At 39.1% G+C, this 27,821-nt stretch overlaps 1 pseudogene; it reads left to right on the forward strand.

The window, feature by feature from the left end:
* LOC135709394 (uncharacterized) overlaps window positions 1-27,821 on the forward strand; it is a 48,838-nt pseudogene that overhangs the window by 20,688 nt on the left and 329 nt on the right.

Raw genomic sequence — 27,821 nt, forward strand, 5'->3', positions numbered from 1 at the left:
ATTTGCAAAAAAAAAACTTTTTTCGATGCCTCGGACTAACTAACTTTTAATATCTCGGAATTTAATTTAAATTCAATTTTAAAGTCCTAAATTTCACTTTAATTCTAATCGAAAGGAATGAACTTCAAACTTTTCTGATTGTTCCTCTTAGATAATATTTGAATTTTATTCTACAAAAGCCTATTGGGTTATTTTTGTTTTAATTTTAAATGGAGTTAGTTTGATTGAATTTATCAGTACTAATTTATTATTTATTGTACTTACGGATACGGATACGGATAAGAGCTTTTACGGTGTTTTTTTTTAATTTATCAAAAAATACACACGTAAATGAACCGAAATTTTATTTAACATTCTAAACCATCCAAACAACCCTGGAGTGCTAATTCTGGACAAAATAGCTGAAATGTACAAACAATTCCATAAAATCTAGATTAATCATTCAAGATTCCATCAGATTCGATTAGTTGGAAAACTTTTTAATTAGGATTGGGCGATTTTGGATCGATCTTTGGAAGATCGATCTTTTCCATCCCGATTTCCGATTTTTAAGATCGATTCTTTGTCCACGAAATGATCGAAAAATCGATCTCTTCCTTCAATCTTTTCGATCTAAAAAAAAGGTGTTAAATTTTGAATTATATAAACATCAAAAAAACGATATACTTTCACCCCAGACTGCGTGGTAAATTTATCGAACATAACGTCAACATCAGCATCGCTTCCTACAATGACGTCAGTATTTGCGTTTCCGATATTTAAGAATACAGCAACATTTGACGGTTTTCGCTACCTCTCTCCTGTGCTCATTGCTCCTTACCGTAACGACAACATTTAATTGCATATTATAAAGGAATGAATTTCTTGGGGTACACACTCATTAAGTCAGTAATTTTTACCGAGTTTTTGAATTGCGGAACTGTTCGGTAAAATTTAAAAAATCTGTGAAAAATTCAAAGTTGAGTAAATGTGTTAAGAAAATTTACAGACTTACTTCTGTTAACCCCGTTTAACGATGAAAAATAAAATTTGTCAATTTTATCGAATCTTTACGAATAACGGTCATTTGAATTTTAACCGAGTTTTTCAGTAATTCAAAAACCCAGTAAAAAAATATTGACTCCTGTAAAAAATTCTAAGTGTGTACCAACGAAAACAAGCGTAAAGTCCATTCTATTGCAAGAGTATTGATGGTCAGAAAGTGAAGATAACAATAACAAACCAACATTTTTGGCTAGAGCGAAAGTGAAGATAGCAAACTAAGTACTTGAAATGAGATTACACAAGTATGCGAGTTATCAACGTCATAAAGGTCAATTAAAATAATAAACCATAAGATCAATCTACCAAAGATCGATTCTTTGGTACCGATTTTATCAGTGGATCGATTCTAGAGCCAAATATAAGATCGATCTTTCTCTCCAGATCGCTCAATCCTATTTTGAATACTTTCTGGTCCACCTGCAGTCTTGCAAGAATATATAAGAAAGGTCATTTGCATTTTCTAACAGTTGGAGATCTTCAGAACTTGATTAAATTTAAGTCTTGAAAAAAATATCCAAGGAGCATTACTATATCGTCTACCTAAAGATTTTTCAAACATTGCAAGTTTGACTTTACTCATTTTACTGGAGGCATCGTGTTCGGAGTGTTAAGGAATGTTGGCAACCATACTAGCTTTTTGTTATGGAAAAATCCAGTTACATGAATGTTGAATAATTCGACATTTCTAACACGGGGCCTCAGATAGCGTTATAATTATAAGTGAAATTAGTGTCAAACCACCGTTAATTTGATTGTTGAAAACTTTTAATTTAATTACTGATGCTGTTCTGCATACAAAACTACAGTTTGACTGCTTTAAAACCGAATGGCATTCGGTCGATGATCTGATATTTTAGTTACCGCAAGTACCTAAACTAGCTTCATGTCAACAATTAAATGAGCATTACGCATCGACCTTATAAGAAGACCACATTAGTAGAAATGCATAGTTTGGTATGTTGCCACACTATTGAAAACCATACAGCCACTGCAAAATATTTTTCATGAGTTTCTATCGTCCGTAGTAATTCATGTAAATCTCTAAGTCACGTCTCTCGCGATTGAAAAGTAGTCCGTCAACACATAGGGTAGAGCGCTACTTCGTCGTAATCGCCCATTTCCGTTCTATCGATCAGAAAAGATCAATAATATCAATGATTTCACCGTGCACAAATCAATAATAGGTTTGTTCCGATGCGTTAGTTCATTAGCTACAACATAACTCCTGTTAGAGCGCATTGTATGAATATTTACGCTCATTGTTATCAAAACAAAAGAATCGCTCCTAGCGAATCCCCTTTTTCTACGTTTATCCGTAGGACGAAGAAAATCTAATGGCGTTTAAATGCATTAGGACGGAATTAAAACTCGTAGAACGAATTTAGAATCAAGAAATAGTGTTAGATTTTAGACAATATCTCAACAATTTGTGACTCTTTATCAAATCCAACGGTACGAATGGAAAGGTGAATAAATTTGCAAGTCATCTTTGACAGAAATATTCAATTTTTTGAAAAAACTCGTTCAGAAAAGAAAGGTAAAGTGCGGGTTGTGCTTAGTAGGACGGAAATTAGATCAAAAACCCTAGTGCTCTTCTCGATTGTATTATGCGAGAGTAAACCCGTGCAGTCCAACTGCTCTCACCCAGGTATGAAATCTCTCTCTCCTTTGTTTCTTTCTCGTATCAAAGATAAGAGACACGCTCCCGTATTTGATAGTACAACTCTGAGTTTCTAGCCCATCAATGTACAAAACTCTCTTAAGTTTTGCAAAGTTTCCTCAACTTCTACGAAGTTCTCTGAATTTATTCCAAATTCCACTATTCCATCCCTCTTAATTCAACGAAGATTTCTCATCATCTTTGAACTTCTGGAAAGATACCCATCATTTATAAATATTCTTGAACATCTAAGAAGTTCATTGAGGTTTTTTAAACTATGATCTCTGACAATCTGCAACGAAGTTCCCTAAACTTAAACGAGTATCCCTGAAGCTCTTAGAAGATTGCTGAACTATGTTTAGATCTTCTACAACATTCCCTGCACTTATATGAAGTGTTCTGCAGCTTATAAAAATTCTAAGAAATTTTCAAAACTCCTAGAAAGTTTGCTGTTTGTTTGGAATTTCTTGATACCGGTGTATAAAAAAACACCCAAAATTCCTGGAAAGAGCCTACATAATTCTGGAGGGGGCCTGGTGCCCTTGGCACCCCGATACGCTACGCTACGCCAAGGGGAAGCTGACAGACTTATCAAGATATCAAAGATAGAAGAAATTTCCGGGGCAAGTCGGAAGAAACTTCAGAAAAAGTTTAGAGAAACTTCCAGAAGAAGTTCTAAAGACATTTCCCGGGCATGTCCGCAGATTCTTTGAGGGAACTCGGAAGAAACTTTCAAGGTAAATCGTTGGAATTGGCCAATTTCAGTCTGATGAAACTTCCAGATCAAATCTAGAAACACCGGAATTAACTTCCAGGAGATGTTGTTGGATTCGTCCGGTGGAAGGCTTAAGTAAAAGTGGGACAAGCTTACAAGAAAAGATAGAAGGAAGTTGAGGTTAATTTCCTTAAGATTTGGTTAGGGGAATTTAGAAAATTAACTATCAGGATAAGTTGAAAGAATCTTCCGGATAAAGCTAAAAAAAAATCTTCCACGGGATGTCTGAAAAATCTTTCAAAGGATATCAGAAGAAACTTTCGGAGGTGCTTAGAAGAAACTCTTGAAAGTCATTAGAAATCGGGAAAATTTGTAATACAAAAGTGTTGAGAAATTGAATATTACTTCCTTGAGAATTTGGATTAAATATCTGGAACAAGTTGACTTTTAGATAATCAAATCACCACGATTTAAAAGAAAACACTCTTCAGTGCATACTTGATACTTATACGCACAATTTTCCTCGGGGATCTTGAAAATAAAAACATGACAACGAAACAACGAAAAGTGGTCGATACTAAAAATCGCTAAAATCGATTCTCATTTTGTGCATATGAGCAAAGTATAAAAATTTAACCCACATTTTGTATAAAAAACAGAGATGCCAGATTTGTTTTTCAGAAGTCTGCGAAAAATGTCTGTGAATTTCAGAAATGTCTGTAATTGGGCTGCATAAAATTAGCAGAAGAGGGAAGAGGGGTGTTCATGAAATAGATGCGAAATTTTTAAAATGTCTGTAAAAGTCATGTTCGAGCAAAAATGACCTGCTTTAAACGAATGGGACCTAATTGGAATTGAGAATGCATCCATTTACGCCGTATACGTTAAAAGCAATTAATATAAAGATAAATTACGACTACACGACAAATGAGGTCAACTCAAAGTTGAGATTAGTTCACTCATATTCTTGAAAAAGTAGTTAACTCATAGACTGAGTAAACTTCTCGAGCTTTTATAGGAATTTGTTTTCTAATATGAGCAACATCTCGATGTACATGTGAAACTAGTGCATGGAAAAAAAGTTTTCATGTAGTTTCTATTGGGAATGCACATAATATTTTTCCATTAACAAAACCAATGATATCTATCTGAATTTCGCATAACATACATGTGATCACATGAGTTCTATATGATTAATCACTTAAATCTTATTTGACACATAAGGTTCATGTGGTTTTGTGGTGCAATTCCCAATTATGATATCACATAAAAGTTATGTGATACTCTAATGAATATTTTCCATTGGATATGTTTTTTCATTCTTTGAGTGTAAGGTTCTAGAATGAATAGATTTTTCGTCAATTTTTGTCATATTCGAAAAGATTGATGAGGCTCGGAAAATTTTACTCATTCTACAAGTAAACTACGTTTTCTAGAGTTTGAGTAATTTAAACTTAAATTTGAGTCGATCTTATATTCCATGTAGTGTGGAAATCCGTTAGTTACTTAGTACTGATTCTTTTGCACGCCAGCAGCGGGGGAACGAGCACATTTTAGTGAGAGATTCAACATTTCACAACCTAAATATATAGAAATTGACAATCAAAAGCTTATTAATACGATTCTAAATACTTCCTGCTCAAAAAGTGTTTATAAATCAGGATCAGGGTTGCTGAAACGCAACCTATTCATCACATTTTGCAAAATAATCACAGCACCTGCTTTTGTGATTGTTACATGTTCAAACGCTGGAAGCAACGATATTTGCCTGGAGATTTGGCAACAGAATTGATGGCCAAACGTGACCAAACCCAAGACCAAACGATAGATGCCATCGATGTTGATCTTCACCGGATGTCTGAGATTGGGGAAGTCTGTTGAGGTAGTGATGGAAATCAGGAATGACCTTGGATATATCGGAGAATTCCCATTCGTGACATAAACGTTTCCGTACTTTCTATAATGTGTGTGATGCGCTATACTATCACCTCAAAATTTCAAGAGCACAGCTGCCATAAAACTTATAACAATGAAACTGGAACTTCAAATTTGATGCAGCAGACAAGGAGTTCCAACTTCATGAGTGATGTCACAACTGTGTCCAAAATGTGTGCTCTAGAACACTTGAAGTGATAGGGCATCTCATCCATCATCAGGCAATTTGTGGACTCTTGAAGGAATCACCATAAATGATTTTTGAACATGCGATTTTCGAACAGATTTATCAACCAACAATACTGAAGGGTGGATCACCAAACATGTGATAAGCTTATTTTGTAAACTGAAGCACACCTACGCAAATCAATTTCACCATCAAATGGAAGAGATTTTTCCCAAGCCGACGGTGTTGTTGATTTGGCAAGGTGAGCTTCGATTTGCGAGAAAAGATCATTACAAGATTTAATTACAAAAGCTGATCAGCCTTTTTGAATTGTTGGTTGAGATTTCACGACGTTCCTTTCTTATAAACAACGGATGTAATCGTTACCTATCATGATACTTATAGAGATGTGACCCGATATAAGATTTAAGCACGATTATATCGGATCAATCCGATAAAATGGATTTCTCCGACTGTAAATCAATAAACCAAACTTTAGAGTAATTTTCGGCAAATTTTTAATAAATCTTGGACTTCTGTCCCCCTCGATTTCATTCACTTTTTCAGTGACAGTGACTATAGACAGTCAAGTTATAGACCGGCCAACGTGAGTTGACGCATCCAAACAAACCGTCAAATCATATGGAAAATGTTAATTTTGGATATAACATGGCAGCACATTGTCCGGTCTATAACTATGACCGTCTATAACAGTGATAACTCGTTTGTGTGGTGAATTGGAAAACGTCCGAATTTCTAGTGCGTGTTGCAACATGCATCGCACGTTTAATTTGATTAAATATGTAAAACAGTGTAACCAAATAAATTTTAATATTTTCCCTTGATTACAAACGTTTGTAAATATCTGTGAAAAACTACAAAAGTCTGTTAATGTCTGTAACAAAAAAAAACTGTCTGTGAAAAAAATAAAAGTCCGTAAATTCACAGACATGTCTGTATATCTGGCATCTCTGATAATAAGACAATTTATATTTATCTCAAGGCTCTGGGGGTTGCACCATAACCCTCCCCCAGCGCTGCGCCAGTGTCCAGGGGAGTCGATAAATTTTTCAACCCGAAAAAAATCCTAGAATTGAACTCAGCCACCTCTCATCAAACAATGAACGCTCAATAAGAGCTTTTTCAGGCATAAATATGCTTCTTAAGATAGAAAATTGCTTATTCAGCTGATCAGCTAAAATTGTTTGTTGGGCCTACTTTAAAGCTGCGCCGACTGAGCTAAGGGAGGTTCATCATTAAAAAAAAATTAATAAAATATTCGTGTTTTAAAATCTAGAAGACAAGTGACAGCTCAGAATTTGGATTTATTTTTAAAACCCACTGTCAAATGTTATTTTTTCCAAAACTATTAGATCTCCACAGAGTACCACAATCAGCAAGGAAAATGTTCTTGCGCGATCTACAGTATTGATAAATTGGCATTTAAAATCATTGTTTGCAAACATATTTTTGTCGATTTATTTATTTGCTCGAGATTTAATCAATCACAAAAGAGTCGCATGCACACTACCTTAATCGTTAACGAGTGTTTATGAATATAATATAGATTCATCATGCAGTCGCTATGTTGCGAATTTGGATGTATCTATGGAATTGTTCGAAGTATTTCTAAGTGGGCCATCTTGCTAATTAAGAGTCTTCGATATGTTGCTTTACCTAATACATAATCGAACACAACTTTTTTTTTTATCTAAAAAAAAAAAAACATCAACAAATTGTTGAGTCCTGACCGTTTTCGTGTCGATACATTTAGAACTAGTCAGTGCAGTCATTTTAAAACTCAATGATCATCACTTTTGCCAAAAGTTACTCTATGGTGTTTAATATTTGCAAAGGAAAATGAAAAAGTCACAACCAAATTCATTCTAACTTGGCATAGTTAGTTCTTAGCGGATGCCAACATAAATCAAACAGACTGATGTGAGCTATTGCTACATAACAGTTGACCCACCCTAATCTACATAAATCCCATCTTCATATCCACGAATGGTGAGAGAAAACATTTAACCAGTCCATTTTCGGCAATCACTAAACTCAAACCTCTTTGTTTGCCAATCTTTGAATCGGTTTGACTTGAATATGCAAACAGTTTTTCGCCTATCGCCAGTCAAGTCATCAGTTTATATGGGTCATTCACCGGGTCAGAATACTCCAAACCATTTTGACAGCTTCATGAAGAGTTCTACTTTTAGCCTGACGATTGTTTGTTTGTCAGTTAATCTGCTGCTTCCTGTTTGACTCTTCGTCTGGTATTTGCCAAGCTACCGAGACAGTTGGTGAAGTTGGGAGTAGTTGAGCTGAGAACTGGGAAGAAGCACTATATTTAGTCCGATGTTAATCCTATTACCATTAAATTCATGGACTGCTTCGAGGTGTTTGTGGAATAGAGAAAAACAATCTTTGAAGAGTGTGGCAAGTGTGATTCGAAGCCTATTGAACGGTTGGCCACCGTTTATTTATGCAAAGTGATCGTTGATCGTGTGGGTAGCAATGAACGCACGTGTCGTGTCAACATCCCGGCTGTGGCAGCAAACTGAATTGGATAACTGACCTTCCAGTTGGGTACATAGATAAAACCCTCCCAGAGAGTTTCTTTGTTATTGACTCATTCGCATATGTTTATGTTTTATTGACACACGAATGATACCGATCATAAACCCTCCAAAGTATGCCACCGTCGCAATCGAAATCCAATTCACTTTAATCAGCTTAAAAATTGGCCGTTAATTTCATCACTTACGCGCTCCGTTTCTCGTTCCGACTGTCGCCCAAACCAGTTAACCTCCTTTCCAGCCTACAAACTGCCGTCCATTCCCGAAATTGGACCTCATCAAGTCGAAGCATTCATATTTTCGCGTTAAACATTTATGAATCCGGAGCATTTACCACACTTGATTACTTTCAATATGCAATTCAACAAATTCCCGCCTTTGAACTGGGCCAATTCCGAACAGCGCGACTTTCGTCTCCAATAAAGAAAATCAAAAAACAGCCCGTCCTTCACCCGAAATTGTTCGCTGAAGTCACCCCAAGCAGATCATACATTAGCTCATAATTGCACGTTGTACGCCGCGGCGGGCGATGCATCTGAGAGTGCGGTGCATAATTGGGGGTACCCATTTTCGCACCTAGTCGAGCGATCCGTGTCATGCTTGCATACATGTGGTGGAGGTATGAGCATAATATTTATTGGGCCATGTATCGAATTAAGTGATCAGTCCATAAAAACCAGCAACATCACCATCGGAGCTCGATTTGCCGGGCGGATGCAGCTGAGAGAGCCCATAAGTCCGAGAAATTTGGCACTGAAAAAAAAAACACGACACGGATCGGTTAGGTCAGTCGTGCAGTTGGTCAGGGGACAAAAAATTCGATTCGCACCGTCCCATCGTGTGTAGTAATTATTGGGAAGTGTGCAAATTACTGATCATTCGATATTCATGAGCGAGCGGATCTTTTGGTGGAGATCACAGGAGGTTGAATTGCACTCTGAATTATGTTCGCGATGTCTCGCGGTAGTTATGAAAGCTTATGATGACCGGGTAGGCGCGAAATGTTGGCATAAAATGTTATGGACGGACGCTTCCTTATTAGGCTAGGCAAAGCCAATGATGCTGCTTGTTTCGCCCAAACAAATGATGAATTTTCGTTCGGATCAATGTGGCCGGATGATTAAGGGTAAGTATTTAGCATCAGCATTGATTGGGTCTTGTTATCCGCACGGCCTGGAAGCACGCGAGAGTAGTTTGGTGTATTCAATATAAATTACAGTCAACTCTCCATAAAATGATGTAGAAGTCAGGGCATCGAGTTATGGAGGTAAATTTAAGGATTTTTTATTCATTCAATGGGCCAACACTTTAACCTTTATGCAGGTCTATCTGATAGTTCTACGGCTGATCAACAAAAGTCGTGCCCTTTCCCACCAAGGCCGTTTCGAAAGCGAACGTAGTAAAATAGTTATTATCGAATATTTTTTTGTATTTTGCAGAGACTTAATCCATATCCTTCATGCAGTGACCACGACCGGCGACGCATTCGGTTAAAGGTGAATTTTGGTTGGTTGGTTTGGTTTTAATAAGCCGGATCTGACCAACACCTTCTTCTCGATACCGGATCAGCTTTACGGTTCAAGAAAGGTGTAATACATAAAACACAGAAAGAGCCAAGATCGATTTCTGCGTTTTCTGCAGATGCGAGCATGTTTATGATTTATGTTATTTGGGTTCAACAACGGCCAATTAAATTTTTACGAGAGGACTTCGACGACGTGTCGGCTCTGCGAATGGTATGACATTTGATACGGTCCGGGCGATATCAGGTTACCCAATATGCGTTCAACTTTGGGAATGGTGGTCGTAAAGCCGTGCTGGAAACGGTAGCACCCACCTTCTACTAGTGGCCAGGTGAAGGTTGATTGCGGCAGTACATTGGGTGATGAAAATTGAAACAGACGAGTTCTTTGACCACATCGAGTGGTCAACTTTGACGGCAAAAGCATACAGGCCAGGCACCCGCATCGTCATTCGTCGGTTCATGCATGCGCACGGGTTTGGAATTCTGATTTGCGTGATGAAATCTCAGCAGCGGCAGCAGTAGCAGAGGCGAGAAGTGCACGTCAATCATGAATTAGAATTCAGTTAGGTTATAGTTTAGTTGAACGTGTTAAATGTGGGCAGCGTTTTTGAAGGTGGAGAAGTGTGAAGGTTGTTGAGATTTGATGCCACTGAATCAACGAAATTTACTGTATTGAAAACCCTCAATTAACAAAACTGTTTAATGATTCAAAATTCGAAATCGAGAATTGCAAAACTAAGATTTTAAAACTGAACAACAAACTAAATAGGGTAAATGTGCCAGATGTCCACTTGTACCTAACTGTCTCGTATCTCATTCCCAACATAATCCGTATCCCAATGATTAACCACCCATATCACATCATATAAGGGTCCATCCACTAATTACGTAGTATATCTTGCTCAATTTTAGATCCCTTCTCCTCGTAGCGTATTTTGATAGTATACCAATACATGGCGTGTCAAAACTTGTAAAAAAAGATTTTACAAACTTGCATGATGACCAGCAAATCCCAATTATATTTTTGTATGATTCTTTCCTGTGTTTTTCCGGGTGTTTTTTTTTTTATTTTTAGTCTGTAATTAGGAGATTTTAACCGTAGGCTATTTAGCAAGTGTGTGATATACATTTAAATTAAGCATAAAAGTAAATATTAAAATTAATAATATGGCTCACTTCCAGAATCCCCATGCCGGTGCCTGCTTACTACCAGCAAGAACTTACAGTTCCAGCCAGCTTTCAGCAGTTGTTCTTTCTCCTCAGCAGCCAGTCCCAGTTGTCACTTCAAAAGGATCATCGCTGATCAAACAAGTTCTCGAAACAGCTATTCTTCTAAACATCTGGAATTTCACCTATAGTGTAACGATTCCATCAGCATCGATTGATCCAGTAGTCGTAACAGCAGTCCCTTTAAAACTGGTAATAACTAATGACATTTAGAAAACATCTCCCCGGTGGGGCAACAACTGAATAACACCCAAGAACAGCCGCCGTCATTTCCGAAGCCGAAGAGGAGGAGGACGTTGAAGTAACCGCTACTAATGTTTCCGGTGAGTGCGATCCTCGTCCGGACTTCAAACCCATCAACGATCAACCGGACAGTGAATCGAAGTGCAAGGATCGTCATGAGACGTGATCAAGTTCACAAGATCGCTGCCAATCACTCGATATCATCAGACAGATGGAGATGAACAACTAATTCTACACCTGGGTCACTATGAACTTAGCCAACGAGAAACCGAAGAACACACGAATGTAGTGATGTTCTACTTTAAAGGATCGTATCGCAGAAACGGGACCGCATCACGATCTTCCGGAAGGCACAGCAGAAGCACCAAAAAAGGAAGGATGGGTTCACCGTCAGTAGAACGGCACAGTGGTAATTCAGAGCTCGGTTCGCAGTTTCATCTTGCGGCAGTTCATCAAGCCATGGGAACGGAATTGCTTCAACGAGGATTTTAAGGATTTGGTCAGGCAGATCGAGTTTTTCCACCATATAAAGCCGGGCAAGCAGTTAGGCAGCAATAGGTTCCGTTTACATAGTTGGTAAGAGTTGAACGAAGATTATTAAGCAGAGATGATGCAGGATAATCAAATCAATCAATTTATGTGTCTCCGTGTTTCACTGAGTTATTGAGTTCTGTAAACATATTTTTTTTAATTGTTGTTTTGATTGACAGCAGCTTTTTGGCTTTGAATGAAAGTACACCTTCATATGTTGCTGTGATGCGAAAAGTGAGAAAGCAAATTTCAGTGATCTTTCTCACTGAGCAATGTGAGTTACTCGAGGTGCATCAAAAGCAACTCAGAAATTGCTCATGATTAGGAACTGTCTTGCCCCTGTCTAGGACTACAGCTATGTTGAAACGTGGATCAATGAGATGCTATCAAAAAGAGAAATATCAGCAAACCTTGGAAGCTTACTCATCAGTGTAAACCATCAAAGAATGCCCGCAAGGAGGCGTGTTATCACCTCTATTGTGGTCTTTAATAGTTGATGATCTTCTCAAAAATGTAATAGCCCAAGGCTTCAAAATAGTTGGCTTCGCAGATGATTTAGTCATAATTGTACGTGGAAACGCCAAATGATACATCGGATTTACTCGGCAATTGTGAAACCCAGGGTTACTTATGGTGCATTGGTCTGGTGGCTAAAAACAAAACAGAGCGTTGCTCAGGGTATGTTAGAAAATCTCCAAACTCTCCCAATAACAGGTGCAATCAGAAGTACAGCATCGAAGGCATTGGATGCTTTGCTTTATATGCTACCATTGCATCAATTTGTACATTTAGATTCCGAAAAGTATGCTCTATTTATTTATTTATTTATTTATTTAATTAAATCTTCAACATAATGTTGTACAGATATTTTCTAGGCTAGGTTTCGAATTCTTTGTCTATAAGTAGACTTACTAATGTTAAAATCATATACATCAAACGTTCAATTAAACACACGACAGCACAAAGTCCACGGTTCGTTGAATCCATAGTTGGTCCGATGGGTAGGTTACCACAGAAGCGTGTAACTACGTAGAACTCTTTGAGGAGCATTGATGTAGATTTGGCTCACAAAAGAGTTGCAATCAACGTCACCGTTAAGCAATCCAAACACGTCGCTGTCGCTGAAGTAGTTTCCTCCTTGCTGCCAACGTGTTCAGGTCAATCAGCCTGCACCGTTCTTCGTAAGGCGGCAAATTTACCGAATCGTTCCAGGGCAGAACACGTATAGCGTATCTTACGAAGTTTCACTGAATGGCTTCGATTCTGTTAGCTTGAATAGCGTGAAAGGGTGCCCACACAACAACAGCATACTCTAGAAGACTGCGGACGAGAGCACAGTATAGTGATTTCAGCGCGTAGATGTCCTGGAATGCGTTTGTGTTTCGTTTCAAGAAACCTAATGTGGCGAATGCTTTAGCAGTTATCATGGAGATGTGCTCATTGAATCTGACTTTAGAGTCGATGATAACACCCAAATCCTTAACTGAAGAAACGAAGAGCAAACTACTGAGTCCTATCCTATAGTCATGTCGTAAGGGCTCGCGTGAACGGCTAAAAGATATTGCGCAGAATTTTGTGACATTAACCTGCATACCGTTCAATGTACACCAGCGCAAAAGGGAATCAATATCCTTCTGGAGTGCGCAACAGTCAAGTCTTGACTTAATTGTACGAAAGATCTTTAAGTCATCGGCGAACATAAGTTTCCAAGAACACAGTCGACTACACAGATTTTTCACGAACAGGATGACAATTAAAGGCCCCAAATGGCTACCTTGGGGAACACCAGAGGGTATCTCGAAACTAGGCGAATTAACACCGTTAATGCTCACATAGGCTGAACGGTCAGTTAAGTAAGACTGTAGCCACTTCGTGGCCCAATTAGGTAATCCCATACACCTCATTTTGTCCACATTTTGTCGAACGCCTTACTGAAGTCCACGTAGATCGCATCAACTTGTCGTCGTTTTTCAATGGAGTTGATCAGCGAGTTGACAAACACCATTAAGTTGGTTGTTGTAGAGCGTTTCCTCACGAAGCCGTGCTGATGTTCGGTAATTATTGGCCTAACCGCTAGATATACGATTACAAGGTCAGTGAAACTTTTTGCAGGAGACCTTAGAGGACATCTTAGGATTCTTAAAACTGTTAGTATCAACTCTCTAGTAAGGAACAACGAATGGAGTCGAGTTTCGAACGCCTTTGGATACGGTTGTGTTTTAAGTTTGTTATCTGTTTTGTGCGTGCATTCGCTTTCATAGTTTTCGGCTGCATTTGCCGGATTAGCGCTGGCACTCTGCCTCCCGGACGGGTATACGTGTATGAGTGGTGGTTTTATCGCTTTCCGAGAAGTTTAAGAATCGAGCAAGAAAACATGATTCATTAGGTTTGCAAGCAACAGTAGATTTGACGCAACACCTTTGTGGCATCGCGAGTGATAATTTTAATTTTAGTTTATTTACACGGTGATGATGTTGGTTCACTCGCAACTATTTTTGAAAAAAATTAAGGGTTTTCGAACAAAAGTGTACCAAAAGTGCTTCTGAACGTGTTTCGCAGTTGGGTGTGGTGAAATTCGTGCATTCCCGGTTGATTGTGGAAATCCGTATCACAAAATTGCCCAACGATTCCTTTTTTTGCTGTTCGACGACGACGGGTGTGCTTTCGCGAGAGTGACGTTTATTGGATCCGTTTATTTGCACGGGTGTGTTTTTTTTTTGTTACTAGCGTAAGTGTGTTTGCGATTTGCATTGAAAGTCGGAGATTGTGAGTTAGCTGAAGGATGTCTCGCTGGATACGCCCAAGACTGGACGGGTGGTAGCTGGTGGCCGTGAACGGTTCCTGGGGAAAGCACTAGATGCGACCCTCCTGCCAGATGACCATTATTACAAAGGTCTTGTAATAGGTAATTGCTATTACATATTTTGCAGTGACAGCTAGCGGACATGAAGAACCAGTAGAGGTGCCGGGCAAAGGTGTTTATCCTAGACAAATGGTAAGTTACAAATTCACTGTTGTCATTATCGTAGGCGCCGTCGTAGTCGCAGTCGTAATCGCCATCGTTGTCGTAGGCAGTACCGTTAGTTTATTTAAAATTAAACACCAACCGCTGAAAATATGAATTATCGCGTATTTCTGTTGTTCATTACATGCCATGTGAAATTCGAGAAGGTAATTTCATTTGAATAGCTTGTTTAACCAGGTCTTAAACAATCGTCACGTCGGTCATAGCTTGTTATGATTGCCTGAATCATGCGTAAGGAGAAAATCGAAACATTGAACGTCGCGTGAAAGTGGATCTTAATGAAGGCCTAAATACTCTTTCGTAGCATTTAGTTTTAGGATTTCAAAGATCGTCGGTTGCAGTGGCTTGCTTACTGAGCAGAAAAACGTGGTCCCAGGTCCTTTCATATTAAAAATGTATAGTAAGATCGCTTGTGTATCGTGTATTTTGTAAAACTTTTCGTTGTCGTCGGTGCAGGGTTTGAATAGTTATAAAAACTTGAGTAACGCTATAATGTGATATGAGGGGCTCGGTGGCCTTAGCACAACCTTTTTTGCTTACTGAGCAGAACATCATGAGTCTAATCTCAAGTCCATCCACATTCAAGATTCGTCAATCGTTTTATTTGTTAACATGACCACATGGTAATAACAGCAACTCGATGATTAAAAAGGAGCTCGTCTGCCTAGCGGCAAACATTTTTGCTTGCTGAGCAGGTGACCGTGGGTTCAATCCCAAGCTCTTTCGCGTTATATGATTGTTAGGACATCAATTCAGCTTATCGTTTACCAAAACGAACCCTACTGCAAACCCAACCCTATAACACAATATCCCAATGATTCCTCGTGGAAGTGCTGAGGTATTCTCGGCTTTCATCAAAGCGAGTGCCACGTCAACACATTCCTACCCGTTCCTTTCTTGACCTGTGTTCGGGCGCGGCCGGCGCTGGTATTGCCTAGTTTGAGATCACTAGTTTTTACACATTGAGGATGATTGCTAGTCCCAAGCATCGTCTATTGGTTCTCTGTGTAATTACAGCTGGTCTGGCAATAACAGAGTAGCAACCATGGGCGGTTAATCATGCTCATACTCTCTAGTAAGGAACAACGAAGACTGGATGGAGAAAAAGTACAAATTCAATCGACTTTTTCAAGTATTTGAAAAGTATTTTGGGAGCAGGAGTAACTGGCCCAAGGATAGACATATCGGTTCCTATGGGCAGATGGCCAACTTTGCTTCAAGCTGAAATCCAAGCAATTTTAGAGTGTTCTATTATATGTTTCGTAGAAACTATAAGAGTTCAAATATATGCATAATGTCCGACGGTCAAGCTACTCTAAATGCTTTAAAATCGGCGACATGTGCATCAAAACTTGTATGGGAGTGTGTTCAATCACTTCAAAAATTGTCTTGTCACAATCAAGTCAACTTATATTGGGTTCCTGGTCATTGCGGGATTGACGGAAAAGAATGAGCTGATGCACTAGCAAGACTCGGATCTTTTCATAATTTTATAAGGACAGAGCCCTTTTGTGGCTTATCGGCTGCATCTCTTAGAATGGAGCTAAAAGCGTGGAGGAAAACTGGAAGAACACTTCCATTGCTAGGCAGTCGAAGCAATTCGTTAATACAAACATTTCTGTGACCCACAAAATCCTGTAACTTTCTAAGAAAGATCTTAGAATTTATTCAAGTCTTATAACATGTCATTGTCCAAGCCGTTATCACTTGAAGCTGATTGGAAAACTTCAAGATGATGTTTGCTGCTTCTGTGGCATAGAAAAGGAAGACTCGGAACATTTGATATGCCACTGTCCGGGAATTTTCAATAAAAGGCGTAAGCTCTTCGACAAGAGGCTGTTTATTCACTTTCTCAACGAACGGCACATCGACATAGCCGTCATCACCGAGACTCACTTGAAGCCCGAGCTGAACGTCTTCCTTCCCGACTATCGGCTCGTAAGGCTTGACCGCACCAGCTCCGGGAGAGGGGGAGTGGCCATCGCTGCGAGACGGAACATCAGCTGCCGGCTTCTACCAAGCTTCGAACTATCGAAGCCATCGGAGTTGAGGTGAGTACATCGCTTGGCCCAATCACCATCATCGCGGTCTACTGCTCCAAGCAAACCTCCGAAGAGACATCAGCAAGCTAACTCGACGGCGACAAAATATAATCATCGCTGGCGAACTGAACGCCAAGCATCAAGCCTGAGACAATAGTCGGCGAAACCAGAACGGCACAATCTTGTAAAAAGATCTGCACGAAGCCCACTTCAACAACTTGTGTCCGGACACTGCCACCCGGTTGAGTCGATCCGGAGCTCAAGCCACCATCGACATCTTCATCAGCAACATTGGCAATAACATCTCTCAACCTATCGCCTATCAGGAACTGAAAAGTTGATACTCAGTCGTCTGCTGGTGTTTTCAAATGATTATAACATCTTTCTCAAAGAGCAATTCGGGTTTAGAAAAGGCCACTTTACCATTCACCAACTTGCACGGGTTACTAACATCATCAAGCGGAACAAGTCCGTTTCCAATACATCTGCCATGGCATTGTTGGACGTCGAGAAGGCGTTCGACAATGTCTGGCATGATGGTATAGTGTACAAGCTGCATCGATACAACTTTCCGATCTACCTCGTGAAGATCATCAAAAACTACTTGTCGGGCAGATCATTCCAGGTCTACTTGAACAATGTCCCCTCTGACACGTTCAACGTTGATGCAGGCGTCCCTCAGGGTAGCCTGCTTGGACCTATCATATTCAACATTTTCACGTCAGACGTTCCTCCCCTGCCGGGTGGTGGTATCCTGTCTATGTTCGCAGATGACACCTCCATCATCTATAAGGGTCGAGTGATCCGTGCTCTGGCGAGTAAACTACAATCAGACCTGAATGTTCTGTCCGACTATTTCAAAAGCTGGAAGATTTGTATCAATGCAGCTAAAACATATACCATTATGTTTTCACACTCGAATTCAGCTCGGTTTGTTTCGCCTACTAACGTCAAGATCCATCTTGATAGCACTCCCATTTAATGGTCGAGTGAAGTAGTCTACCTTGGTCTCACCCTCGATAGCAAATTGCTATTCCGATCCCATGTGGACAAGACATCTACCAAGTGTAACATCTTGATCGCTCTACCCTCTTATAAACAGGATGTCCAATCTGTGCCTCAAAAAGAAGCTTGCAGTCCACAAGCAGATCATTCTGCCGGCTAGTGAGTATGGTATGCCAATCTGGGAGAGTTGTGCTAAGTGCAACTACCTCAAGCTTTTGAGGATCCAAAACAAGATCCTCAGAATGATCCTTAACAATCCACCGCAAACTCGTAATTCTGAGATTCACCACCTAGCCGGTCTTCAAACACTCGAGGAGCGAAAGACGTCAACGCCGGAAAGGTTCAGAGTTGTCTGTCTGTAATCAAACCACTAGATCATTCGTTATTTGGTAACCTAGTTCAAGTAGTTAGGTAGGTTCCTGTGCTCAAGTAGGTAGGTTATCAAATTTTTAAATTCAAACGAAAACAAGCCCTTAAAAGGGTATCCTGTATATTAGCGCTAAACGCAATCATCACATTAGAATAATTAATTAACTAGAACAAAGATGAAGAGCCAAAGGTTAACCAATTTAAATGTAAATGTTGAAACTTAAAAAAAAACAGCAACAAGGGGCTGTTAGAACCCTTTGACATTTGAAGAACAATTCCCAGTATGGTAGTGCACTTTATTTGAAGTGTGCCCTGCTGGGATAATGCTATATGGCATCTTGATATAGCTAAAAAAAATGAGGAATATATCATAATAGATCAGAAAAATTGTCGCTGTAATGAAAACACTCGAAAAGAATTTTAAAATACATCAGATTTCCACATAAAATATTTTTTTTTGTTCCAAAATCGTTCATTTTAATAAAATCTGATTTCAGATTCAGATTCAACGAATCAAGATTAAGTAAAATAGGTATTTTCACCTAACACAGCACAAGAATAACTGTTGATGCTGATAGGATGTTTAGGACCAGTAAAAAGTTGCACATTGAATCACTTCCAAATAAACAACGAAGCTTATGGACATCCTCTTAAATATTTTATTTTATTGGATAGTGAGATAGATCTAAACATTAACAATGTTTGAGTGTTGTGTGTCCATTCATGAGTTTAATAATAAATATTTAAACAGTGGGGCCTCCCTTAGCTCAGTCGTTAAATGTGCAGCTAGGTTTGATTCCCGGTCCGGTCTAGGAATTTTTCGGGTTGGAACATTCTCGACTTCCCTGGGCATAGAAGTATGATTGGACCTGCCACACAACTATATACCAATGCAAAAATGGTACCAGGCATCGAAAGCTCTCAATTAATAACTGTGGAAGTGCATCTAGAACACTAAGTTGAAAGCACGCAATAAGCTAATGTGCGATATGCAATAAGCTTGAAATGCGAAGAAGAAGAAGAATAAAAAGAATATTAATTTTTTAATTCCCCATCCCCAAACAATTGTGATGAAGATGCGATGAATTTGCGTGTCGATCAGAGTTGTATTGCAGTTAGGCATTCAAGCATTACTGAAGGCTGACATTATTTACTATCAAAACCGTTGAAACAATGAATGCCACCCCATTCTGCGTCAACTAACCTTCCAATACAAAGCCAATGCCACTCATCGTCACAGTCAATAAAGGTTTATCACCAAAATCTGAAGATTGCGATCTCACATCAACCGATCGTCTTCACGCTTGACCACTTCTCCCCCCATTCGACGGTTTCACGAAACAGCAGGTCGTTGATGATTTGCGTCGACCGCCGTTGTCGTCGCCGTCGCCGGTCCTGTCGCGCTTTGGTGGCGTGTGATGTTTATTATTCGACACACTTTAAAAGGCATGTAGGTGCCCGGTTATTTATGCTCTCATCTTCATCGTTTCACCGATGTCTATCGACGACGTCAAAATCCGGACCTTACCCACTCCGCCACCGGCCGGGGCAAGTGCACAATGAGTGGGCACTTGCGAGGGTAATTACTGAATTATGGTGAACCCTGTGTACAAACAGCATCATCCACTCGGAGCGCTTGAAGCTTGAAGCTTGAAGCATTATGCAATTACAAAACCGCGATGATTCGGTTGGCAGTGTAATAAGTACAAAAGTGGAGTATACTTGCGCCCTCCAACCGTGTACCGGCCAGCAATCGATGCGCGTTGGATCGGGTCGGATCGATGATGATCGTCGTTCCCCCGTGATGAAGATGAAGAAGCATTAAACCAAGTCGAAGGTTATGCACACCGAAGATGGAAGTTACGCTCGCCGGAGAGGGAGTCATTACGTACCTGAAAAAGGAAATAAAGAGTTGAGCTTTAATAAATTAGCCAGTATTAATGATGTTAACGAGTTTATACGTCGCTTAATTTATGCTATTCTTTGTACTGGTGCAGACATTGATTCCATTGGAGAAGGGGGGTTATTGTTGATCTCATTATGCACTGGTAATTGTGCTGCTTTCAAAATGCGGTTGATCGGTAGGGCCTTGAGCCGAATGATTAGAAGTGGATCAACTCTGAGTTTCAACCCATCCAACTGACATCAATCGGCTACCGGCTCTACCCACGATCGATTTTTGAACATGACCCATTTCGAAACGCACCGACCAGCTGTCTACCCTTATGCAGCACTCTGCCCTAAATATGCGTTGCATAAGTTAGCCGCGCAATAATTCCGAGCTCATATTTAAGTAAATGAACTGCCGAGTGCCAAGTATGTCCATCCTACGCGTTCTTTATCCGCATTATGAACCTGCCAGCCCGTTTTTACCGACCCCAGCTGGGCACACCACATTCGTTCGCTGTATGCATGTGACTTAAGAGTCAGTGTCAGGTGATCGTGTAACCAATTTCGAACAGGGACGTGGCATAACACTGCGGCCCTCAAGAACTAAACAAACCGATACTGCACCGGTCGGTCGGTCGGTCGGTCGATTGAGAGGTGGGTAGATAGATGACTGGGCGGACCCCGGTGTGCGGACAACCGAAGGTGAACTGAGGGGGCTGATTGAGACCTGCTCGTTGCTGCTGGGGTGGTAAGATCGGAAAACGGGATCAACAGCTGCCGGTGTGGAGTGTGGAAAATTAACGCGACTTTTTTTTTTTCTTCGTCCGAAAGATTGTGATTTTTCGATTGGTATAAGAATAAAAAATGCATTGCATGCAATCACGGCAGCCGGCAGGGGGGCCTACATAGATAGTCGTCGTCGTCGTCGTTCGATAGATCTGAGGAATGTGGACTGTGACTTTTGTGAGTCGTGGGATATGTGTTGATGTCTTGTTTTGTGCTCCGGTGACAGCTCGGTTGATTTGCGGGTGTAGCATGTTCCAGTTCGATTTGTTACAGTGCGGTTTGTGCATTTTCAGTGAAATATGAGGAATTTTTGCTACGGATTGGGATCGTTTTCAACAGGTTTGGTCCATGATAGGAATGTAGCAGGTGGAGTTTTAAGAATTGATTGCATTGTACTTTCCTAAGATCGATAATAATTCTCAATATTGTTTTAAATATTTAATCTAACTGCTTATGAATTGTTACAATTAGGACAACAATAAGATGAGCGTCTCTCATGAGACAGTTATCTTTACTGCAATTACTAATAGTGAATTCGTTTATTATTCAGTTCCAACCTGGATCGGGTATCAATATTGGGTCTGCTTGTTTTCTGACAAACGTTAGTTTTCTGTTTTTAAATCCCAGCTCAGGTTGAGGTTCGCACTGACGAAAAGTTCGGTTTCGCATCTTGTGTTGGAATGGTTTTGTTTAAGTCGCAACTTGAAATACATGCAATATTTTAAACTTAGTGTAAGACAGATGTTCCAGTATTGGCCATGTTCCAGTATTGGCTATACCTACACAGAAAAAAAATTCTGGGTTTAAACTATCGCGTAACATCTCCCTTCGTTTAATGTATACTTGACATAAACAGATAAATCGTTTACAAGCATGCATACAATATTGCTTATTTATGCGATATTGCGCTTAAATTTACACGAAATATCGCGTGAATTTATATCAAATCTAGCGTTAATTTTATGTGCGCTCTATCTCGCAGAAGTTTACATGAATTTGTAACAGTTTGTTACCCTCAACGAAATCTTATATTCTCTAAATACATTGGATGTATCAAAGGGTGCATGATCAGATGGATTGCCACCAGTATTCTTGAAATCAGTATCGCAGGAGATAGTAAAAACAATTGTTCTGGCTGTTCAACTCTTCTCTCGAATCCGGTTTTCTACCGTCAATTTGGAAGCAATCGTTTTTGACTCCAATTTTCAAAAGTGTAAAACAAATCAGACGCGAAAAATTACCGTGGAGTTGCTATATTGTCCTGCATTCCTAAACTATTTGAATCTATAATAAATCAAAATGTTTTTGCACAAGTTAAACATTTAATTACAGGCAAACAGCATGGTTTTGTTAAAGGACGTTCAACGACTACTAATCTTTTGAATTTTAAAACATTTTCTATTAACGCAATGGATAAGGGACATTATATTAAGGCACTATATACTTACTTCAGTTAAGCGTTTGATAGAGTTGATATCCGTCTTTTACTATTCAAATTATCTAAGTTAGGTTTTAGTCAACATTTATTAAAGTGGATTCAGTCATACCTGACCGGTAGGGCACAAAGAGTTAGATTTGAAGGAGATTTGTCGTCAGTAGTCAATGTAACATCTGGTGGGCCACAAGGTTCCCATCTTGGACCATTACTGTTTATTCTATTTGTTAATGGCGTTGAGCACATATTGAATATCTGGAATGTCTCAATATATGCAGACGACATGAAAATTTTCCTGGAAACTCGTGAATCGTCTGATCTTGTAGTATTTCAACAAGAAATTGGTAACTTTTACACTTGGTGCACAAAAAGTTTATTAAAGCAAATGTAATTCCATGTCATTTACAAGAAAGACTATTATTATGCAAGAACATATAACAATAGGACAAAACAGAGTTGAAAGGTTCAATCAAGTTAGAGATTAAGGTGTTATACTAGTTTCAAACATAAGCTTTGTTGAACATTATAATATCATTATGTACAAGGCAAGCAACATGCTAGGGTTTATCAAAAGGTTTAGCTTTGATTTAAATGATCCAAACACAGTCAAAACGTTATACGTTGCATATGTCAGGCCCCTCCTTGAGTACTGTAGTATAGTCTGGGCTCCATATCAAGATACTCATATAAACCGCATTGAATCAGTTCAAAAACAGTTTCTATTATTTGCTCTAAGAAAGTTAGGCTAGACGAGTTTACCCTTACGATCTTATGAGTCTAGATGTAAGTTGATCAATTTGGATGCACTTGAAAAGTGAAGGCAGTTTGCAATGGTAACTTTTATAAACGATGTTGTAGCACAAAGAGTGAATATCACAGAGATTTTAGAAAATCTAAATTTGTTTGCCCCCACAGAAATATGTTTAATATTAACAACCAAAGAACAAACTATATCAGGAACGCACCTTTAAATAGAATGATGTCTTGTTATAATGAACATTATTGAACAATTGATTTGATAATGAACAAAAATGGTTTTAAAAAACGTTTATTTTCGAGGTTAGTCAGAGATTAAAAATAAAAATAGATGTTAAGTGTTTTTTTGTAACTTAAACTAGTCTACATTTGATTGACGACGAATAAAGAAATAAATTGCAATGAAAATGAAATGTTTAATCGAGCACTGTTAATCTTGTAGTGCATTCATATTTTATTTGTTCGGCTAACAAACTTTGGATTAAGATATTTTTTAGAAATAAAGCTAAATTAAGCTGTTTTATGAATATCAATACATAATTCATTAACAGAAAAAAAAATGCTCAGGAGTTTTATTTATTTACATAAGTAAATATTGTTAGTTTTGCATTTTTTATACAGTGGACAAAATCCCACTTTGCTCCTGTTTAAGCCACCCTGTCACTCACGACTAGCGTGCACAGGAATCTTGTTAAGGAGGGGCAAATTTTTTTTCTGTGGTGCATTTAATATGGGGATGGGGAGTACTCCACAGTGCGTGGTGGATAGTGCTGTTCACCCACCACTGTTTCCCTGCTGTTCAATTTAGCTAATTTTATTTATTAATTGCTCCAGTGGTGGTTCATCTTCTTCAATGCAAACTGCTTTCAGACAGCCAATGGAATTGGGAATTTAATCCAATCATTATCAATATACCTGATGACAATGACCAACTGCTCGTGATGGCCACAATCACTCGTCTCATCTGCAATGATTGTCACTGGTTTTCCTCGCAAGGTTTTCGCAATGTTCCGCAACACTACATTGTGCAACGACGTAAACATGTCATTTTGAATACGGTTACATGTATACTGGCAATTTTTGGCACCTTCCGCCAAGTGTTTTCCAGCACAGGATCGTAGTTAGCCACCAACTGGGTGGCACACTTTCGGCTCTTTCCGAATGTCCACGAAGTGGTCGGCCACCTTTGCAAAGTGTGCGCACAATATCGATGAAACGTTCTTTTATATAGCGATTTTGTAGCCGCTTTGCCTCACTAGCAGCAATCATAGCTGTTTTTTGGCGGTCCAGTTCTTCGTCGATACCCTTCCTGGTTTTGAAATTGGGTATCACTGCGATTGTGTTTGCCCAGCAACTCGGTTGCTTTCTTCCAATTTCTGAACCCTGTAGGAATCGTTGTAATAATATTTTGCGTCATGCTCTTCTTTACAATTTAAAAATATCAACCCAAACATACATTATTCAAGGTCCTGGTGTCATCTTTTATTCAGTTACCTTTCAGAAATTTCGTGCAGTACGTTTTTGTATATTTTGAAGGCATCGTTACAGTTTTTTTTTTACTATTTCAAGGGTAAGCCTTATATACTGTTGTAGTTGCACTTTACTATAACCGTTGTGAATACGTTAAACTTGGTCATTTTCCGCGAAAATCGTAGTTCAATTTTTTTTTCAAATTTTGATCTAAATGCCAAGGTTTAAAAAAATATGTAATTATTGGAACAAAAGCCCACAAAACTATTTTGACAAGCGAGTACAGGATTGTTAACGGAATTACGACTTGTGCGAACGATTGAGCATGTCAACCCTGTCCCAAATTACCGCCAGTCGGGGTGACAGGAATTGATGCCAATGTGTTTTATAGATGATATAAAGGACACTCCCGAAATTATTGCAACGCACATAAATAACTGTAGCCTTTTATCTACGGTAACAAATGACTTGAAATTTTCAGAGAAGATTCTTAGACGAATTCTTGGACACCAAGGTTCAATGACAAACTAATACCCACTTTTCAATTAGGGAATCTAAAATCTGTCTTTGAACTTTGTACAGTTGCGAAAAAGTCCATCTTCAAAATTCCTTGAGGGTCTTTTCGAAGATTTTAAAAATCTATGAGCTCTTTTGAAATTCTTCTCAGAATTCCTCTGGAATTATTTTTAGAACCCTTCTTTTACTCAGAACACCTTGAAACTGAAATTCCCTTACAGTGTCAGAAGAATTTCCTCAGTATTATCCAGAAATTATTCTCGGAATGAGTTCGAAATTATCGGTACTCCCTAGAAATTCACTGTATTCTTTTTGGATTTATCTTGGCACGATCTGCAGAATTCACAAGAAATTATTCGCAGCATTTTCTTGGAATACTCCCCAAAAATCCTTTGGAACTGTCCTCAGAATTCATTATCCTTGAGGTTCTCCTCGAATTTTTTTGAGAACTCTCAGAAGAGCTCTTTTGAAATTCATTTCAGAAATCCACTGGAAGTATACTCAGAACTCTTTTCGACTTTTTTTTAGAACACCTTGAAACTGAAATTTCTTTTAGATTCTTAGAAAATTTTCCCGGAATGGGCTAGAAATTATCCTTGGAATTCGCTTGATATTTTGCTTAAAATACCTTTGGAATTTCACTCAAAATTTGATTTTCTCGGTATTCTTTTCGAAATTATCTTGAAAACATCTGCAGGATGCATTAGAAATTTTCCGCATAATTTTCTTTGATTTCTCCACAGATACATTTTGGAACTGTCCTAATAATTCAATATCCTTGAAGTTCTTCTCAGAATATTATAGAACTTTTTTTTTTCTCAGAACACTTGGACCTGAAATTCCCCTAAAGTTTCAGAAGAATTAACTTTAAATTCTCCAGAAATTTTCCCAGAATGAGCTTGAAATTGTCCTTAAAATTCCCTTGAAATTTTCCTCAACATTCCTTTGGAATTTTACTCAAAATTTGATTATCTCGGTATTCTTTTCGAAATTATGTTGGAATTATCTGCAGGATTCATTAGAAATTATTCGCAGAATTTTCATGGAATCATCTCCAAAAATCTTCACTTTTGGAACTGTCCTCAGAATTCAATATCCTTGACCATGTTTACAGCCCACAAGCAATCGAAAGGTGTCTTAATGAAATTGCTCAAGGTTCATCCATTAAATCTGCCAGCAGCAAATACGGGATTCGTTGGTCCACTCTTCCATACCGATTGAGCGGTTAATGGCAGAAAACAATCTAAAATGCTCCATCTAGTGTTCTCTCCAAGCAAGAAGAGGATACAATTGTCTCCTGGATCATTGGGATGTAACAGCGAGGATACCCGTGTTCAGCGTCGTTCTCTACTTTTTAAAGTAAAAGAGTTCCTGTCCCTGCAAAACTCCTTTCAAAAATGATTGTCCTGGTAAGTGTGCTAAGGAAAGTAAGAAATTTATTTAGTGCTTGCTTAGCAACTTTGTTTCTAGGTCGAAAGTGGTTCAAATCCTTTATGCTGCGAAATCCTAGATGGTCTATTCTTTTTTTTCCATGATTTGTTTTCCGTGCTGAGCCCCAATGCTACCGACGCCAGGGAGGCAGCTCCCACACCTAGACTCTACTTATCGACCCATCAATGAACCAGAGATGATCAGAGATGTTATGCTTCAGATCATCCCGGCGGTGCTGACTGGGATTGAAACCAGGCTTGCCGGGGTAAGAGGTTATCACGCTTACCACAAAACCAGTGGCGCCGCTAGATTGTCTATTCGAACACCTGAAGAAGAAGTTTCATCGGCTAGTGCTCGTGTAACCGAGTATGACATCCGAAGTTGGTTTGCGGAAATTTACAAGAGGCTGGTCCACCATGGAATGGATGATATGCTCATCGACCCATCCCGTGCATTTAATGGAGACAAAACCTCCTTCTACCTCCATCAAAAAACTAAAGAAGTCATCGCTCAAAGAGGGAACCGAAACGTGTTCGAAGTTGAACAGGCCTGTGGCGAACAGAATGTTACAGTGATGTTTTCGTTTAGCGCAACCGGAAGTGTCGTGAATCCACTTATCATTCTTCCAGGACATCGAATCAGAAAGGAAACTGCACAAGGATTTCCACCATAATGGGGAATTGGGAAGAGTGAGCGTGGGTGGATGATGACTCACAACTTTAGTGAGTACGTTCAAAAAATCTTTCATCCTTTATTTCTTCAAGAAGGTATCAAACTGCCAGTAATATTCTTTGTGGATGGTCATTCTTCCCACGTAGGAGTAGAAGTAGCAGATTTATGTCAGCAGCTAGGAATAATTCTGAGTGCTTTATACCGAAGACAACATATCAAGAAGACTGGCAACTTTGCCCGAATCCAAGGGACAGACACAGTAGCGCTGCGCTCGAGCGAAGTTGGAAGCAACGCATAGAAAAATGAACAAATACACAAACTTTTCTTCTGAGGATAGAACCTTTGCTATCCAATACGTTCGGAGCATTTACACGGGAAAAAATACGATCTCCGAAATGAGATAAATGACTCATGATTTCATGAACACAGCGTATTTTCATGTTATGAAAATACAACATGAATAATATTCATGATATCATGAGCAACTTTTGCGTAACGCAGCAAACATTCCCAAAATCATGAATCATCCGAGTTGAAATCATGAGCTAAATTCATGGGTTTAACTTTTAACCAAAAAAATGTAAAAAGAATAAAATAATGCATCCAACTGGATTCGAACCAAGAACCACTGAGATCACTAAACCCACACTTTGACCACTAGACTATCAGTACTTGAATAAGATGGAAGGCAAAAGGCGAATAAGAGATGCCTATGTAGTTCGGTTTATGAACACGGTTTGCCAAGTACGTGTAACGCTTTTAGCGGTCTTGATTCCTCTGCATTATGAAATCATGAATTTCCATC

This window comes from Ochlerotatus camptorhynchus, unplaced genomic scaffold, assembly GCF_037179485.1.
Source record: "Ochlerotatus camptorhynchus isolate MF236.1 unplaced genomic scaffold, CSIRO-AGI_Acam_v1.1 ptg000360l, whole genome shotgun sequence".
Classification (NCBI taxonomy): Eukaryota; Metazoa; Arthropoda; class Insecta; order Diptera; family Culicidae; genus Ochlerotatus; species Ochlerotatus camptorhynchus.